Raw genomic sequence first — 18,791 nt, 5'->3', positions numbered from 1 at the left:
AATAATGCTTTAGCTGACATTTTTAATGCAAAAAAACAAATATAATTTTCTTGATTGATTTGATCTTTTCCAACAGCGTTCTCTGGATGGTTTTGTCGTACACTGAATCCGCCACTTTGTAGTGCATATCTCAAACAACTTTTTGGGCCTTCAAGTTTAGCCACTCTACTCCCACATTCATATATTCAGCTCTTCCATGCTGACTTCTTCGGTTTTCGATATTAATTTCAAAAGAAATCATCAGGGCAGAGCTGAGTATTTGAATATTTACCCATACCCTCCTAATTAGCGTTCTGGTTTCACTCTGGATTTGTCGTGCAACAATAAAAATGAATACAACTGTTTAGTAGCTATGTTTAAAAGCAACTGATCAAATCTTGTTTAGTTTTAAATCACAAAATCTTTAATGTTAAAATAAAGTTGCATTACGTCACAATTTTGGAAATCTTTTATTGACAAGACAGTAAAATTTTGTTGTGATGCTCACATTGAGTTTCGCTGCAATCGTGACGCTTTTACAGCTGTCGGTGTAGTTCAAGGTTGTCGAAAACGGCTAGTCTTTTCATAGCATTTTGGGTGATTACTTGGTCTTGGTGACAATGTCTAACATATGTTCGCGTGAAACTATAAAAAATGATATTAGTTCAAATGATTATCTTTTGTGTATATTAGTTAGTAAAATATCAAATATTACAATGAACTTCTAGAGAAGAACAATGGAATAAAAATGATATGTTTTAAAAGAAATAGTTAAGCATCCAGATAAAATTTTGTATGGTACGATCTGTTTACATTTTTATAGAGGCCAGTTCTTACATGGAAAGTTCGTACAACTATGGTACGTACTCTAGTTGACTGAAATGAATTTTCAATAGCTAGGGAATCTCTAATCGCTTTAGCAAACATATAAGTAAAAATGTGACTCTACATAAGCCAGATAAGCAATCTGGTAGAGTAATTGCACATAACACTGTGATCGATAACTGTATGTTTAAGGGAACATAGAAAACATTTCTTCATAAGAAACACTGGAAAAAATGAGCGAACAAACAAATAAACGAACGACTGCAAAATTAACACATCTGCGTGATTTTAGCCCTAAATCTGAGCTATTCGAAAATTCAGCGAGAAAATTTATTGATTTCAATTGGTTCGGAGCTAGCTTCTATCAGTTTAAGATAAATACCTATCACTAAACTGCAAGATATCATTAGTCAATTGACTACCACTCTAAAATTTTGATTTTTAGGTTTTCACAAAAAATCTATAAAAACAGCGTTATTGGAATCAAAGAGCTTATTCAACAATGTGAGGCATGCGTTACTGAAATCATTCTTCATAGCAAGCATATTTAGTATTTAGTAATTACGAGTTTCTAGACTCCTGCTCAAGATGCTTAGAGCAGCATTGAACATGCCTTTTATCTTTTCTTGTTTGAATGGCGGAAAAAAAACGGGTAGAAAAATGTAATAATTTTTGAGTTGGTCAAAGTATTAGCTATTCATTAAGGATAAAAGTCTCATCAGTGTCTAAATGCATACATGCCCTGTTAATAAAATCTATTACACATTAAGCAAGTGTTATGTGAGACAAACATATTAATTGGCCAACAGTAGCGTAGACAGCTTGCAAATTTGGTCCTGCTATGCTAATTTTTTCTGTGTTCACTCACAGTAAACTCAAAAGATTTCTACAGAAATAAATAATTCTAATGATCTAAAATTTACATAGCTGGACCATAACTTGCCTGCTGGATACGCCACTGGTGGTAAGAGTCTTTAGTATCATACTCCAGATTCATAGCAATAGCTAGAAGGCTATTTGGGGGGTCGTATATTCAGTCATGCCTGATTAGTTTCTTTAGAAAGCCAAAGCACATTCAAAAAAGCCTGTCGGGCAAAAGTGAATTTATAACTAATCACCCCACCCCCACCACAAAAATTGACGTTCTAGGTACGATCGTGAGATTGTTGATACTAAGGACGTCGATTTTGAACAAGCCCTGTGTGGGAAAAAACGTGACTTAGCAAATTGTTATCCTGTTACTAGTGTTTTTTCATGATGAAGAGTGATACCTATGTTACATTACACGCAGTAGCATACTCAACCTGCAGCTTTCCTTCCGCGCGAGTGTATTCTATAAAATTATCATTATTAATTTCTTTAGAAATCTACTGTTGTCACAGTAACTGAACACAAAAACGAAATAAAATTTGAAAAAGGTTATGTGTGTTTACTTTTCAATTACAACCCGTTTTAGCAACGTAAAACAGAAAACTGTCGTATAATGTTGGTTGTTTTGATACTTCGGAAGACAGCAAAAGTTGCTCGATAGCAAAACCTAAGTAAAACTTGAATCAAACAAAAGAAAGCTTTTTATTTCATTAAATAAACATGGGACTTTGAATTTCTTTGTCTTGTCGTGTGCATAAAATCTTTACTATCATTTTACATCATTTTTTTATATTAAGTGTTTCATTTTAGATAAAGGTACCTACCCAGCAATCTGGTTAAGAAAACCTCTGCATCAAAACCACAGCAAATTTATTTTTAATTTCTATACATGCCAGTATTTGAACAACAAAAGCATTGATGTAGCTTCTTGGTATAATATATTACTTTTTTATAAGTAACAGCCATTGAAAAGAAAGTCTTATCATGTTATCTTAATACAGGGTGTCCCAAGAACAATGGGACCCGTATTAAAAAAAGTATGCTTTTGAAATTTTTATGCATAACAATTTAATTAGCATACACAGCATTGTACTTTATAGCAGGGGCGGATCCAGGATTTTTAATTCCTTAGTCGGAAGGGCGTGGTCGAACAAAATTTTAATAAATGGGCGTGGTCGCATTAGCTAAAAATTGTGCTAACGCAACATTGTTAATATGATGAATTATAAGGACTGTTTCACCCTATATCAGAGCTCATCAGCATGCCTAGGAAATGGCACCCTCACCAAGTGAAAATGCAATTCCGACATGGACAGCCTCAACGTAATGAAGCCTTAAACAAAAGAGAGCAGTCTGGTTTTAAGGCGCCAGATACTCGCCTTTCACACCTTTGCAACAAAGCAACAGGAGTTTGATTAGAAAAGCGACAATGTGGGACATTTCAAAGATGTAAAATTGCTCAGTTTTCTACATCATCCCTGTCATTCTAATCCTTTAACCTCGCCCCAAGAATATGCACACACATAATCTGAATCTAATGGTTATTTTGCCGAGCTAAACAGAAAAGTAACACAAACCACCGCTAAAGAAAACGTCGAAACGCTGACCTAAACATTCAATTTCCATAAATTTTGACGATACTCCAAGCTCAAACTGATTTCTTTTATAAAAAGGTATTGTTTAGGAAAAGATATGCTATTGACCTGTGACACAGTTAACTTATTAATTCCTTTGAGAGCATGACTCCAAATGTCAGTAACCCTGTTAATGATGAAGTTAAATATTTGGTCTTTCATAAGGTCAATTGTTCCTTCACAAGTATCACAATTAGACAAAGTTGTTGTTATTCCCAGATCAAAACGCATATGCATTAATTAAGACCTTACAAAGGTGAATATTTCTTGTATGTTAGGTAACTTCATCAAAACGCGCATCATATATATTTTAAGATGTAGATCGCCAGGGTTAGTATAGTCCTTAGAAGGACTGTTGGTGTTGATGTTGACTGACGTTTCGACAACCTTAGTGGTGGTCATTTTAAAAGTCTAGTGACAGAAGATGTTGTATATTTGTACCATTTTCACAGAGATACAAAAGCAATTGTGCTGTGTATGACACACATAAATTGACGTTTTCAATGTTCTTTTAAAAAGTGCTACGAGAAAGAGATGAAATACTACATCCAATATTCCTAATTCAAACTTGAATAGACATATTAAAATGATGCAACACATCATACAAATAATTTCAAAATGGTTTCACGCAGGCTCAGAGGATTACCCATAGTGAAATTATTTAATATACAAAATTAAGGCAAAGTGACACGTTTGTCACTAAGATTTATGAGATATCATGACTATACAAAAAATTAGAAGCTCTTTCTTTCCTTCTCGTCAAAACTATAATGACCAAGCCTAAAGAGTCAAATTTTACAATTTCAGTTCTAATCGCCGGTTTCCATACGCAAATTTATTGATCACCTCATCAACAGTAGGCTCTATTTCCTGATGTATTCGCATTAGTGCAAGTCCATTTAAGCGTTCTTCAACCATCGTACTTCTGTTGTAAGTTTTAAGCATGCGAAGTGCTGAAATAGAGCGTTCGCACTCACAAGAAGTAACTGGAAGAGTGGCTAGTAACCGTAGACATGCCTTAATATTCTCAAAACCTTCAAACCCTAAAGCTTTAAGTGTGGAAGCTGCACTGTCCGGTAATGATCCCTCATATGTTGTCCAAAACTTTTCCCATAATTCCAATTCAGCATCTAATCCTAAGGGATTAGGAAGATCATCTTTGTAAAAATCTGAAAACAAACGAAAATTCTCTTTCCAATTCTTTTTGTTTGGTGGAAGACTGTTAATTAGCGAAATCATTTTGATGGAACAACGCTAAAGCCGTTATAAACGTTGATTTGACTAAAATCAAATCTTGCCTGAAGATCAGAGTTTAAGTGGTCTAGAAAAGGAATAGTGAGAGCCTTTTGTAATAATCTGAAGCGCTAGAAGATGGGTGATTCTCATTGTGAACTTGTCTGCCAGCTGTTCTGGGCATTTTTCATCGACATCTACGTTTTAGCTAAAGAAACTGCTTCACTATACCATTTACCATGATATAAATCAACATCATTCCTCAATAAAATTCCCAAGTTTTTTAATGACTCAATTAAATGCATTCCATCCATAACATCACAGGTTTTAGCTTGTAATAACTGAGTAACAGGAAGTGTTAAATCTAAAATATTTCTACTAATGACAAGGCTAACAATAAATCTGAAGGTGGAAATCAATGCTAGGAAAGAAGAAGCTTTAGAAGATGTTTCTGGATTACACACATGACCAGCATTATGGCTCATTTCAGTTAAAGTATGAAAAATTGGAAGGAATAATTCTTGAAATATATCTAGACCATCTATTCGCTCAATCCATCGAGTTCGACAAACATCCTTTAACTTTGATTTACCTGAATGTGGGCAATAGTCTTCAACTGCTTTTGAAAGTAACATTTGCCGTCCATCAGAGAGATTGAAAAAGTAAGAAAGTTCTTTAATTTGACTAAAACATTTCTGACAAAGGGACAGAACATGAATTACATATTGCAAGATTTAACCTATGGCTGTAACAGTGGGTGTAGATTGCTTTAGAATTCAAACGAAGAATGCGTGCAGAAAGACCATTGATATGCCCTGCAACAGCCCCAGCTCCATCATATCCCTGACCTCTGCAATCCTCAATGCTTAATTTTAGTTCTGTTAATGCACTGTGAATTAATTTCTCAAGACTTTCCCTGATAAACCCCATTTGCAGTGCAAAACCTCACAAAATCTTCTCTAACATTCCTATTGCTATCTACAAAACGAATCACAGAGAAAGCTGCTCTTTGTTTGCAGAATCTGCTGCTTCATCAGCAATTATACTAAAAAATTTATTTATTTTTATTTCACTAGTTATTTTTTCAGTGATAACCTGTCCACAAGCAGCAATTAGATCATTTTGAGTAGTCTTTGAAATATAAGAAGCATTCTTTGGACAGTTTTTCAAATGATCAGCTAAAACTGTGTCACCAGCCCGAACACGAAAATTTAACAATTCAACATAGTTACCAACACCACCTTTTGAGTAAGAACCAACCTCCGGATGATATGAAGAATCATCACGGTGCCCTCTTAATGCTAACCCAAGTCTACCACAAAGTTTAATAGTATCAATTATTGATACAAGTTTTCCCTATTTTGCCTGATGACTTGCTGTTTGTGCTCATCAATCAACACCTCAATCTGCAGTCCTTCTCCTGATGCCTGACCAACTAATGACAAATATTTATTATGTGTGCTTTCGTGCAAACCTGCTCTGGTGAGAGCCTTAGAACTCAAACCAATATGGCGTTTGAAGCAAGCTTTAGCATCAGGCCAATATGTCATTGGTTCACTAAAAAGTTTTTTAATTTTTGTATTTTTATTCGGAAACTGATCACCAAACAAAACACAAGGCAGACAAAAAGCACCATCCAAAGAAGGGAGTAACACAACCAAGAATAATCTTCCAGCCACGAATAAAGAAAAGATCGACCATCAGCTGATTTAGGAAATGGGTAGGATCTATTCGGTTTAAAAACATTGTGAATGAGCTAGAGCTTTTGAGAATCATTCATATTTCTAGCTTTTCTCTAAAATATCTCACATCATTTGGATATTGCTGTGAAAAATCTAATGAAAATGATTGCAAAAGTTCTTGTTTTGGGTTATGTATTAAACCAAGACTAGTGATGGCAGGCACCTTTTGTGTTGATTGTGTTTGTGTAGTACTAAATAATTTGGGCAAAATAAATTGTTTAGCCTTATTACTTGCTGGGGTTGAAACTGGTTGAAAAAATTAGAAATGTTAACAGTAGAAGACTCTCCTTTCACATGAGGAATTTTCTTGTTAGCTTTTTCTAACAAAGCAGAAGCCTTTCTTTTAGTTTTACTGATAGGTTTGAAAATAAGAGGTGCAAAGTGATTTGGCTTAAAGACTTTACTAGAAGTCAATAGAGTTGTAGAACAAAACAAGAGGTATAAATAGTTATACTGAGTAGGTGGTGTTGGTAAAGGAAGAGGAGGTGAAATAATTTGGTTGAACAACAACTTAAAAGAAACTTCTCCACAATCAGGATACATCAAAGAAATGATTCTATTAGTAACTGAGGAGAGAGCAAGTATACACAAAAAACAAATTTTATCTCTACAGTTGCAAAGAGCTTCCATTTTAACAAGATCAAGCCCTGATAAACCTGAATCCACACTTTCAAAACAACAGGACATAGCCAAAACATTTTTTGCACTAACAGAGACCTTGTCACCATGCTTCTCTAAGGTGGAAGTGAATATTGGATGATAACAATAATAATTTGCATATATAAAAAGCTCTATAGATACCATAGCTCTCAAAGTGTGAATGAGAGCATTGCTTCCAACCAAGGCCAGAGAAGCAGAGCTGTATAGGCGGCTAGATTATAGAATACCCGTCCACTTACTACAAATCCAATTTTTAATGGATACGCGGATGCGCGGTCAGCAGTTAACAGTGCGGGCTGCGGTTTGTAGTCCATACACGGTTATGCGGTCAGTGATAATTAAATACAAGAAAATTCAACGTCACTGCGAAGTCAATTTATAGTGGATATGCGGATATGCAGTCATCAAAATCTTATATTTAATTTTTAACATAGGCAGAGCCATATATACAGGGCAAGAATATAAATGGCTATTCAACAGGCTTTACATACAACACGCCATCTGGAAACTTATATATATATTTTCTTTAAATTGACTTGATGTTGCTGAATTTCTAATCGCTTCAACTTTAACGTATATTTACATCTTACAATCTTATTCTTTTATTCTTTCATTCAAAGTTCCCATATATCTTCTTAGCATCTTCCAAAAAAACTTCGAATAAGTCTTTGCCTTTATTTTCGTATCTCCACAGAAACTCTGCCAGATACGACGAGAATATATATTTTCGTATGCCAGATACAACTTTACCTTGGCCTGGCGCCAATGTCCTTCAATTTTATTTGTGTGATCTCCATTTTTGTTCACGAATTCCACTGAATGGTTCACTTGCAAGTGCTTGTAACCGTGTTTCTCTACATTTAAATAAGCCTTCCAACAGTCCGATATTATTGTCGTGCCTTTTTCTATAACTGTTTCAATTATCGGCAACAACGTTCTCTCACTCCTGTCTTCTACTGCAAACATAAAACTCTTTCTACTGCCCTCTTCTATACCCCCAAATACCCATTGTCCTTCTACCCTATGTCCTCTATGATATTTTCGTTTCCCAAATTTGCTCTCATCAATTTGCACCCTTACACCTGGACCACCAATTTTTTCTCTGCATTCAAAATAGTTCAACTCGCAAATTTCCCTACAAAAACGGTCCCAATCAACTACTGTATTTCCACTAACATCTACCTCAAATCTCATTGTTTCCTGTTTAACATCTCTACACCACCAATATGTCAACTTGAAACTTCTTCCAACGTTAAATTACTGCCCTCAAACCAACTACCTTTCCGAACAGATAACTCAATCTTATGTCGCTTACCTCCTATTTGCTTTCTACATTCCCATTTACAACCGTCCGACCTATCATCACACTCGACCAATTTCATAACGCTATCACAACGAGGGCATAGCCGATTACTAGCGATCAACTTCCTTTCCATTAGCCAACTTATCACACAATTTCTACTGGTAAGTACGCCGTCTTTAAGCTTGTCGTATGTCCAATAAACATTTCCTTGGTTTGCTTTTCGTTGATAACTTCCTATCCATTCGCCGCATTGCGTTGCAACACTTTCGCATTGTAGCAATGATAAATCTGTTTGAATTTCTTTTGCTTTTCCCTTCCTTGCCGCTACTTGAATCCCAACATTTTTCTTTTCCTCAGCGCCATACATTTTGCGTATTTCATGGTATTAATCTGCTTATTGCTGGCTATTTCCTTTGCTAGCATTTGTAGGCAACAATCATATTACAAATTATATGACGCTCCTATTACATAACTTCCTTAAATGAGTCATTATTCAACTACCTGTTAAAGTTATTCAAAACATCGCCTCACACATTGCAAAATTCCTATGATACACTAACTATCCAATGGTATCGAAAAACAACAAAATTCTTTGATGAAATTTTAAATTTGGAGAGTTTTTGAAAGCGCATTTATTATTACATTGCCTATCGCTATTCTTGTTGTACAGAAGAATGGAGTGGGGTGATATTCCCTTCACACGTTTCGAAAATTATACTATCCACAGTTCATACCACCAAATTGTTGAAAAAAGACTCCAGCTTTCAAGATTAATTGACGGGAATGCTTTCTACAATATTCCTTCATAACCGAAAGAAATGCCTCGTTCTTTAATGCCTCGTTCTGTAATGCGAAAGAAATGCCTCGTTCTTATGCCTCGTTCTTTAAACTCGTCACTGCGTATCCACGTATCCACTAAAAAACATAGCTTCAACTATCTTTCTTTATATAGGTAATAGTCCTCTTATCTTATGCCTCGTTCTTTAAACTCGTCACTGCGTATCCACGTATCCGCGTATCCACTAATAAACATAGCTTCAACTAACTTTCTTTATATAGGTACTAGTCCTCTTATCTTATGCATCGTTCTTTAAACTCGTCACTGCGTATCCACGTATCCGCGTATCCACTAAAAAACATAGCTTCAACTAACTTTGTTTATATAGGTACTAGTCCTCTTATCTTATGCCTCGTTCTTTAAATCACTGCGTATCCACGTATCCGCGTATCCACTAAAAAACATAGCTTCAACTAACTTTCTTTATATAGGTACTAGTCCTCTTATCTTATGCCTCGTTCTTTAAACTCGTCACTGCGTATCCACGTATCCGCGTATCCACTAAAAAACATAGCTTCAACTAACTTTCTTTATATAGGTACTAGTCCTCTTATCTTATGCATCGTTCTTTAAACTCGTCACTGCGTATCCACGTATCCGCGTATCCACTAAAAACATAGCTTCAACTAACTTTCTTTATATAGGTACTAGCCTCTTATCTTATGCCTCGTTCTTTAAACTCGTCACTGCGTATCCACGTATCCGCGTATCCACTAAAAAACATAGCTTCAACTAACTTTCTTTATATAGGTACTAGTCCTCTTATCTTATGCCTCGTTCTTTAAACTCGTCACTGCGTATCCACGTATCCGCGTATCCACTAATAAACATAGCTTCAACTATCTTTCTTTATATAGGTACTAGTCCTCTTATCTTATGCCTCGTTCTTTAAACTCGTCACTGCGTATCCACGTATCCGCGTATCCACTAAAACATAGCTTCAACTAACTTTCTTTATATAGGTACTAGTCCTCTTATCTTATGCCTCGTTCTTTAAATCACTGCGTATCCACGTATCCGCGTATCCACTAAAAAACATAGCGTCAACTATCTTTCTTTATATAGGTACTAGTCCTCTTATCTTATGCCTCGTTCTTTAAACTCGTCACTGCGTATCCACGTATCCGCGTATCCACTAAAAAACATAGCTTCAACTAACTTTCTTTATATAGGTACTAGTCCTCTTATCTTATGCCTCGTTCTTTAAACTCGTCACTGCGTATCCACGTATCCGCGTATCCACTAAAACATAGCTTCAACTAACTTTCTTTATATAGGTACTAGTCCTCTTATCTTATGCCTCGTTCTTTAAACTCGTCACTGCGTATCCACGTATCCGCGTATCCACTGAAAAACATAGCTTCAACTAACTTTGTTTATATAGGTACTAGTCCTCTTATCTTATGCCTCGTTCTTTAAATCACTGCGTATCCACGTATCCGCGTATCCACTAAAAAACATAAATTCAACTAACTTTCTTTATATAGGTACTAGTCTTCTTATCTTATGCCTCGTTCTTTAAACTCGTCACTGCGTATCCGCGTATCCACTAAAAAACATAGCTTCAACTATCTTTCTTTATATAGGTAATAGTCCTCTTATCTTATGCCTCGTTCTTTAAACTCGTCCTCTTATCTTATGCCTCGTTCTTTAAACTCGTCACTGCGTATCCACGTATCCGCAGAATTAAAAGGGTGCCTTTAGAAATTGGACGGGTATTCTATAATTGCTCCGTATAGGCAATTTCCAGATGGTTCAGATCTAATAAAACAGCAGTCGAAAGATTTCTTGATTATTATAAGACTGCAACAATTTATGCAATGTCAACAAAGCGAGTTAAAAGCGATCATTTCAACAACAATGAAATGACAACAAATCGGCAGTTTTGGTCTTAACGTGTCATAACAACTACGCAATTAGGCTTATATTCATTTCTACTTATTTTAATTTAACTAATTTTACCTTAGAGCAACCGATGGCTTCGTATTGTCGGCCTTCACATGATGAGGCAAATAGACTGTCTCAGCATTTACATCACGATACAAAGATCGTCCAATTAAAGGAAAATGCTCTTCAGGCATTAAGAAACGAGAAAATTATATATACCACATAATTCCTCAAAGGTCTTAAGCAAAGCAACATCATCACTTTTTTAAGTCAGAAGAACCCGATCTAAAATACTGCTAGAGTTAGCCATGACGATCGATAAATATTCAAGCGCAATGAAGCAGACAAATATATTCCGACTAAGTTCGCTACAACAACCAATCAAATCCGAAGATTCGGCAACATCATATACCAAAAATAGATATATCCTGCAAAAAACTAACAAAGTTGACCAATCACAAGCTTTAAATTGGTATAGATCCTGCAAGAAATCTCCACCAATTACAGCTATATAGCTGGTTCGTCTGGGCAAATCAGAATCACAGAATGAACATAGATCCTGCAGATCCTGCACGATACGCTAACCAATGAATGCTCGCAAATTGATCAATTTAAACCAATCAAAATCGGTATATGGACCCAAATCCTGCGGAAATTTTAAAGCACTCAAGTGTTATAATTTAAGGAATACCCAAGGAATTTTTTGAAAGTGACACGTTAATACGTTAGTCGCCCGACTTAGTTGACTAAGTTTAAATCCGCCTCTGTATAGCTCCGTGTCTCTGGAATTTGATAGAATTAGGATTTATACGGTATTAGTAAAAGCAAAGCAAGTTAAAAATAACATCATCATAAACTAGTTTTTGTCTCATATACATCGTGCAAGACCATTGTAAAATCAAAGCGACATGATAGAGTTATATTAACCTTAAAACTTGATTGTAAAGCCTGTTTTTTACTTGCCATGTATCGTAACGTAAAATGGCGCATGCGTGCTTATGATTTAATGGTCAATTGGCACAAGCACGCATGCGTCATGTTACGTTTTGCTACGATACGATACTTGGCTAGTAGAAAACAGGCTTAACAAACGTGGACAAACTAGCCTGTTGTTAAATTAACCAGGCCGAACAAATAGCTAATGCAGACGAAATTACCTTATGAAGATTTCATTTTATGCATACATAATTTTTTGTTTGAGTCTAACAAAGTGGATAGTAACTAAAGCACCATACGAGTTCATACGAGTACATACGAGTAAATGCGAGTACATACTAGTACAACGACTGACATATGAGTACATACCACTGACATGCGAGTACATACGACTGACGTACGAATTTATATGGTAGGTTAGGGTTAGGTTTAGGGTTATATATATATATGTATATATACAAAGTGTATAACAATGTGCCCTCCCGGCTATCACCATAGTAAAATGGTGACTCCTGCACTTGGGACACAGGACGTACGGTTACACATTGTATGGATTGTATATTGTAGAGTCACCAGAGCGCTCAAACCTATATAGGTGAGCAATGCATAGAGCGAATGCGGTGAACGTCTCTTTATGAGACTCTCTACGCAATCCGAGAGCGCTCAAACTGCGCAAGCGCAGTGAGCGTAATATACAAAGTGTATAACAATGTGCCCTCCCGGCTATCACCATAGTAAAATGCTGACTCCTGCACTTGGGACACAGGACGTACGGTTACTCATTGTATGGATTGTAGTGTAGAGTCACCAGAGCGCTCAAACCTATATAGGTGAGCAATGCATAGAGCGAATGCGGTGAACGTCTCTTTATGAGACTCTCTACGCAATCCGAGAGCGCTCAAACTGCGCAAGCGCAGTGAGCGTAATGTATATATATATATATATATATATATATATATATATATATATATATATATATATATACTTGCGCAAGCGCAGTGAGCGTATATGTATATATATATATATATATATAGGAAGTTTATAATTTATGATTTTCCGTATAAAACAGTGCTCGATGCCTGAGAGCAGGCGTAAATATTGATAAGAAGAAGAAAATACAAAAACTACAATTTCATCCCTGTAGGATGGAATTGTAGTTTTAGTGTATTTTCTTCTTCTTATCAATATATATATATATATATATATATACTTGTGCCCAGTATGTAGTCGTATGTCACTCGTATGTACTCGTATGTCACTCGTATGTACTTGTATGTACTCCTATGTACTTGTATGTACTCGTGTGGTGATTTAGTCACGATCAACAAAGTGACGGTAACGAAACGGCATGAGCCGTCAAAGCATTGTTAAGATAAATAGGAATCTTTTTGTCCAATTTCTGGTGATTTCGAAATGTCGTGAGATTAATCTAAAGGAGTTTTTATGTTACAGTCTAAGTGACTTCCATTTTTAATCGCTTATCTGACAGGGGGACTTGTGAAGACAACGAAAGCCAAGATGTTGCACATCTTAGAGGAAGCAGGCAACATTCCAACTGTAGATATTGCAAACATTGGTGATAATAATGCACTAATGGTTGATGCAATGGCAGTATTGAAAGCTGCATAACGAAATTAGAGAACATTTGGTGAATTTGCAGATCAAATATTTGATTATTTGGTAAAGCTTGCAGAGCAATGCAAGGCTACTAGACTAGACTTTGTTTTTGACAAATATCCAGCAATAAGTATCAAGAATTAAAAAATGTTGTAAAAGAAATAGTGGAAACAAACCTACAGTTGTATAATGTTGTCTGTTTCTACGCATGTAAACATGCAATTGATTTATTGGTTGAGTGAACAAAGTATCATACTCAATAGACAATATGCTGGAGATAAAAACATCTTATCAAAAAATTGTTTTAATTCGAATTTTTAATGAATTTACCTTTAAAATTATTTTGAAATATGAAATGAAATAAGATTTAAAGCACGGAAGATATTTTGCCGGAAATCAACCTTTGGCTTTCATAACGCGTGCCTTTGTTTGCACTTACTCCATATAAAGTCAGCAGTGCATTGCGTGTGGCACGTTGATTAAGGCCCATTCACAGGATCCGATTTTGTTGCGTCCTAAAACGGCTTGTGTGAACATATATAAAGTTAGTCTCCGACTGTTGAATCCATCAATCTAAATAATCGTATGGAAATAAAACTTGCTCTGTTTCATTCGACAACATCAAAGGAAGCCAACCAGTCACATTACATAGATCTACAAAAGACTTTTAAACAAGAACGAAAATACGAAAAATATGTCAATAAATGTACTGGATGGCACAAATGGCTGTTCAAATTACTATGAGTATCTAAATGAATAAAAAGATACATTGTCATAAATTGTGTTGTCTGAATAATTTAAAACACTTTCCGAATGTTTTCCTTCGTCTCACAATCGTCTTTTTGACTTGCAACCATTCTCTTGAGATTTATCAAAAAGTTTTCATCGCACACGACGGCTGGTGCCGACAATAGCGCTGACAAAATATTCTTTTGTATCATACCACAAACATGGCTAAATTTCAAGTCAAGAATATGGTTCTTTGTTTTTTTTCATTTTTCTTCACGAGTTTGATTACGCTGTTACTGCAAATGATTGGAACGCCCATCAATTAGCTACGGGGAAATGTTTGTCGCCAAAAATGTTTATGAGTTAATCAAAGCGCACCATTTTGCTGAAAGTGACGCTTGGCACTTTCCATATAATAAGCCAGTTTAAAGAATCCACAAGAATACTACGAGCTCAAAGTTTTGCTGAATTTTGCTTGCCATTGAGCTCTAAAGCGCTTAGGCTTACCATTTATTGTTGTTTGAGACAACATGTTTTAGTCGAACTGATAACTGAAAAAATTGGCTTTTCTTTTCAAACATTCCCTTAATTTTTTAAAAACTCTACTCAATAGTGAATGGCGGTTTGGTAGTTCATAAAATGAGAAAAAAGATGTTAGAAGTTAATTTGAGGAAGTTTATCTTCACTTTCATATGAAATCAGTCGAGCACAACTAAATAACCACCTTATTCCCAATTTCCGTTGTAGTGCGGATCTTACGAGATGCGTCTGTTTTCTTCGTACTTTGTTGTTGTTCAGAAGTATATAGTTCAGAGTTCGTGAAGAATCGTGTGACCCACGCAGGAAACACATGTATGTCTTGTTAACAAACATCATTGTGCTCATTGTCGTAAATGAACTTTTTTAGCTGCGCGTGGAAAGACTAGGACTAGTTTGATTGCTGGCAGCAAATTTTGGCAGAGAGTAGCCTTCCAGTTAAATAACATGACACATATTACATGTATACAAGTTATATTTGTCATATAATTGCAGTATCTTAAAGTTTGTTTACATTCGTTATTGCGTCAAAAATAGCTTCACGCATAGAGTTTTCAAGTAATACAAATCATATTTTCGAAAAATGCCAACTTACAACCAAAAATAAGGTAAAGTCAGAATAGTCTAAAGTATTATTGAAAATATATTTCCTACGAAATGAAAAGAATCCACCGACTTTACTTGTGTTTAACTTTTAAGACTCGGCAATCGAATTGCGCCCTGCGTGGTTACTTATCCACTTCATAAATACAACCAATCCGCAGTAGCTACTGGTTCTCATCGGTTCTGTTTTTTTCTTCTACAAATTCATCATCGACCCTCGACAATTTTGGTTTTGCCCATCAAGACGAAAACACACAGAAAAGAATTAGAGAATCAGAAGAGAGTCTGAGATGGTTTGAGAAAATATTTTCATCCATTCCATTTCATAGTTCCACCATTTCAGCCACAAGACATATAAACAAATTCTTTGTGCTCAACGGCATTAATGTACTGCATTTATGAAGCTTTGATCGAACAACTATGAACGAAAACTTGAAAACACGCATATAATCTAGACTGTAAATAAGTGTCTCATTTTAAAATAGATGCAAAAGGCAAGAGTACGTTGGAAAGTAATACTGCTGGAACTGTTTCAGGCAAACGCTATTATAAACATAAAACGACATATAATATGTACGGGAACTCCATCAACACACAAATACAGTTTGTCAATACTTCGATCTTATTATATTATTTTAATGAGTTTTCCTACAGAAATTAGATAATTTAAGAATTATTTTGGTCGTAGTTTTACTTGAGTAAGTTTCAGTACTTGCATGCACGAGAGTCTGAATAGATACATCCTTTTGCCTGAAGAAGATCTTTAGTGTCTTGCTCTTTCTTTTCCATTTCGGACATGTTTTTTTCTTCCACAAATTCATCATCCATCCATAACCACTTTGGTTTGCCACAGCAAGACGAAAATACACAAAATAAAAGCAAAAGAGTGACAGTTTTTGAAATTACTTTCATATTTTCAACCAAAAGAAGAGAAACGTGTTCTTCGTGTTTCCAGGCGCCAATGTAGCTACTTATATGTCGAGCGTTGATAATTGCGTTTATTGTGCAGCTCGGGTCTATTTATACGACAGTGATAAATCATCGATACTTTAGTTTAAAATGACGTAGGGTGTGCTAACAACTCAGCGTCACCATATGGGAAGAGTAGTTTTTCTTTTCAAGGACTTGAGCAAATAAAAGCGCTAATGAATAAAGACAGCTGAAAAAATATGCGGTGTAGAACAGTTATGTGTTATTCTTACCGAAACGTTTTAAATTATTGTTAAGACTATATTTACTTGAATAAATTCATTATGCATTAATGTATGACTTGTAAAATTTCATATTTATTATTTCACATGAAATCCAAAGGAAATGTCATCTCTATTATGATTGTTTACCTTAAATCCTTTTCAGTTTCGCCATTGCCTTATTAAAATACTGTAGTTATATTTTTACTATCATTGCTTTTCTATGTTGACAATAATGTGTAAATTCTAATTGAAGATTAAAAATATTTCAAAAGATTATACATGTTTATATACATTTTTCACAAAAATTTTTATTTTCAAATCAATACTTTGTCTGATCTTCTTTATGAAGCTTGTATTTTTAAAATATGATATTGTGCTTACCAAGAAGCGATTTGACGGTCTGTGCAACCAATTATTTTCAGCAAATTTTAGAAACGAGACACTTTATAGCTCAGCGTTTATCTGCTTTTTAAATGTCTTTTAATATATTGTATTTGAGTGAGTGTTATGCAATTTTTGTTTTGTTTGAATTCAAAGAAATAAGGAATGCTTTGGTAAAAAGACACCATTTTGTAAGATTCTTAATGTTTTCCCTTAAAAAATTATATTTATCTGCTTGCAATTAAGTATATATGAAGCTTGACGTGTGTAGTTGATGTATATTTTTATATTTTTGAGCTTTAAGAATGAGAAGAAAAATGTGTTACATATGTTATGCCTATACGTTTGGTTAAAGCTTTCATTTAAGTTAAAAATGTCAAAATATGAGCGGGAACAGCCGACACAGCTGGGCTAACTATACGAAGTAATGTAGCCAATGAGAGTGACCGATAGTTTAACAATAATTATAATATGCCATATTAGTGCAGTGTAATGTAAGCGCAAGTTGCCTATAAACATGGTTCAGTGATAAAACGTCAAATTTGTATATTTATGTTTGTGTTCCATTTAAAAAAATCGTTTATCGTACATTTTTATTAAAACAAAATTGAAACATGGCTTGGATTTCTTTTAAATTTGTATCACAATATTTACTTTTATTAACTTTGTTGTTGTTTAAATTTAACTTAATTTATATCCGTTAGAAAAAAAACAAACGTTATAAGAGTCATTACCATATTTAGAAGCATAGGTAGTATATATAACTTTTACGTAATATTTTGTGTTTAACAAAGTATTGTTTAATAACACTACACTCAGGAAAATGTTTCCAATGTGTATGATGCTGTTTTTGAGATTTTGAAAGCATTTTGTTTTGCTAGCAAAATTGAAACCTTTGTTGGCAAAAATATGAGATTTTATTAACACATTCAATGTTTTGAAGCATTTGAATGTTGGTGTAAAAATATTTTTACAAATTTCAGACAATGTTCTTTTTTACCCCTGGCCATTTTATCTTTGTCACTTTGTGTTGTTCTAAATTCTTCTTTAAGTGAGAGTTATTCAATTTTTTGTTTTCTTCAAGCTGAAGAATTATGCATACTTGAGTAAAAGGGCACCGCAGTATTTATAGATTTTAACATTCTGTCCAATTTCTTTGCTTAGTACTCTGAAGTAACGTGATATTTTTTAAACATGATGGACGAAAAAGAAACACATTCAATTTATGCGTAAGTTAGGGTAAAACTGTCATTTAAGTCTATAAAGCAAAGTATCAACAGCTGGCAAACTACAGGCTAATTATATGAAGCATTGTAGCTAATAAACATATATATATATAGTATAAGACGGCAATAATAATACTTTACCGTTGTAGTTGTTTAGTTTAGTGATACAACTTTGAATTTTTATGTAAGTTTTACCTCCTGACGAAGAAATCATTTTCCGAAAATTTCCTTTAAGACTGAAAATAAAAATGGCGTGGCTTTGTCTTAAATGTTTATCACTAAAATATACTTTTAATCAACTTTGCCTTTGTTATCACTAAATGTAATTATGTCCGTTTGTAAAATGGCAGACGTTTTAAGAGTTATGCACTAATTAAAAACATACGTTAAGTTAATGACTTTAGGTAATATTTTTTCTACAACAAAGTATAATTTGGACGCAAGTAACTGAAGAAAACGTTTTCTAATGTGTATGCTGTTGTTTTACAAATTGATATAGGGAATTTCAAATTGAAATGATATATTGCAAAAAAACAAACATTGTTGTTAGCAGAAATATAAAACTTTATTCATACAATCGATGTTTGAAGCAAGTTCA

At 34.6% G+C, this 18,791-nt stretch overlaps 1 long non-coding RNA gene across 1 annotated transcript; it reads right to left on the bottom strand.

The window, feature by feature from the left end:
• Positions 1-5,900: 5,900 nt before the first annotated feature.
• On the bottom strand, positions 5,901-13,197 carry LOC124455737. The gene is made up of 3 exons (XR_006952010.1): positions 13,187-13,197; positions 6,567-6,570; positions 5,901-6,334 (listed from the first exon to the last, which is right to left on the bottom strand). It is a non-coding gene; the product is annotated as an uncharacterized LOC124455737 (long non-coding RNA).
• Between the last annotated feature and the right edge of the window lie 5,594 nt (positions 13,198-18,791).

This window comes from Xenia sp. Carnegie-2017, unplaced genomic scaffold (genome assembly GCF_021976095.1).
Source record: "Xenia sp. Carnegie-2017 unplaced genomic scaffold, XeniaSp_v1 HiC_scaffold_4, whole genome shotgun sequence".
In the NCBI taxonomy this organism is placed as follows: domain Eukaryota; kingdom Metazoa; phylum Cnidaria; class Anthozoa; order Malacalcyonacea; family Xeniidae; genus Xenia; species Xenia sp. Carnegie-2017.
The sequence above is the reverse complement of the archived record's forward strand: the minus strand, read 5'-3'. Positions and strand labels throughout refer to the sequence as shown.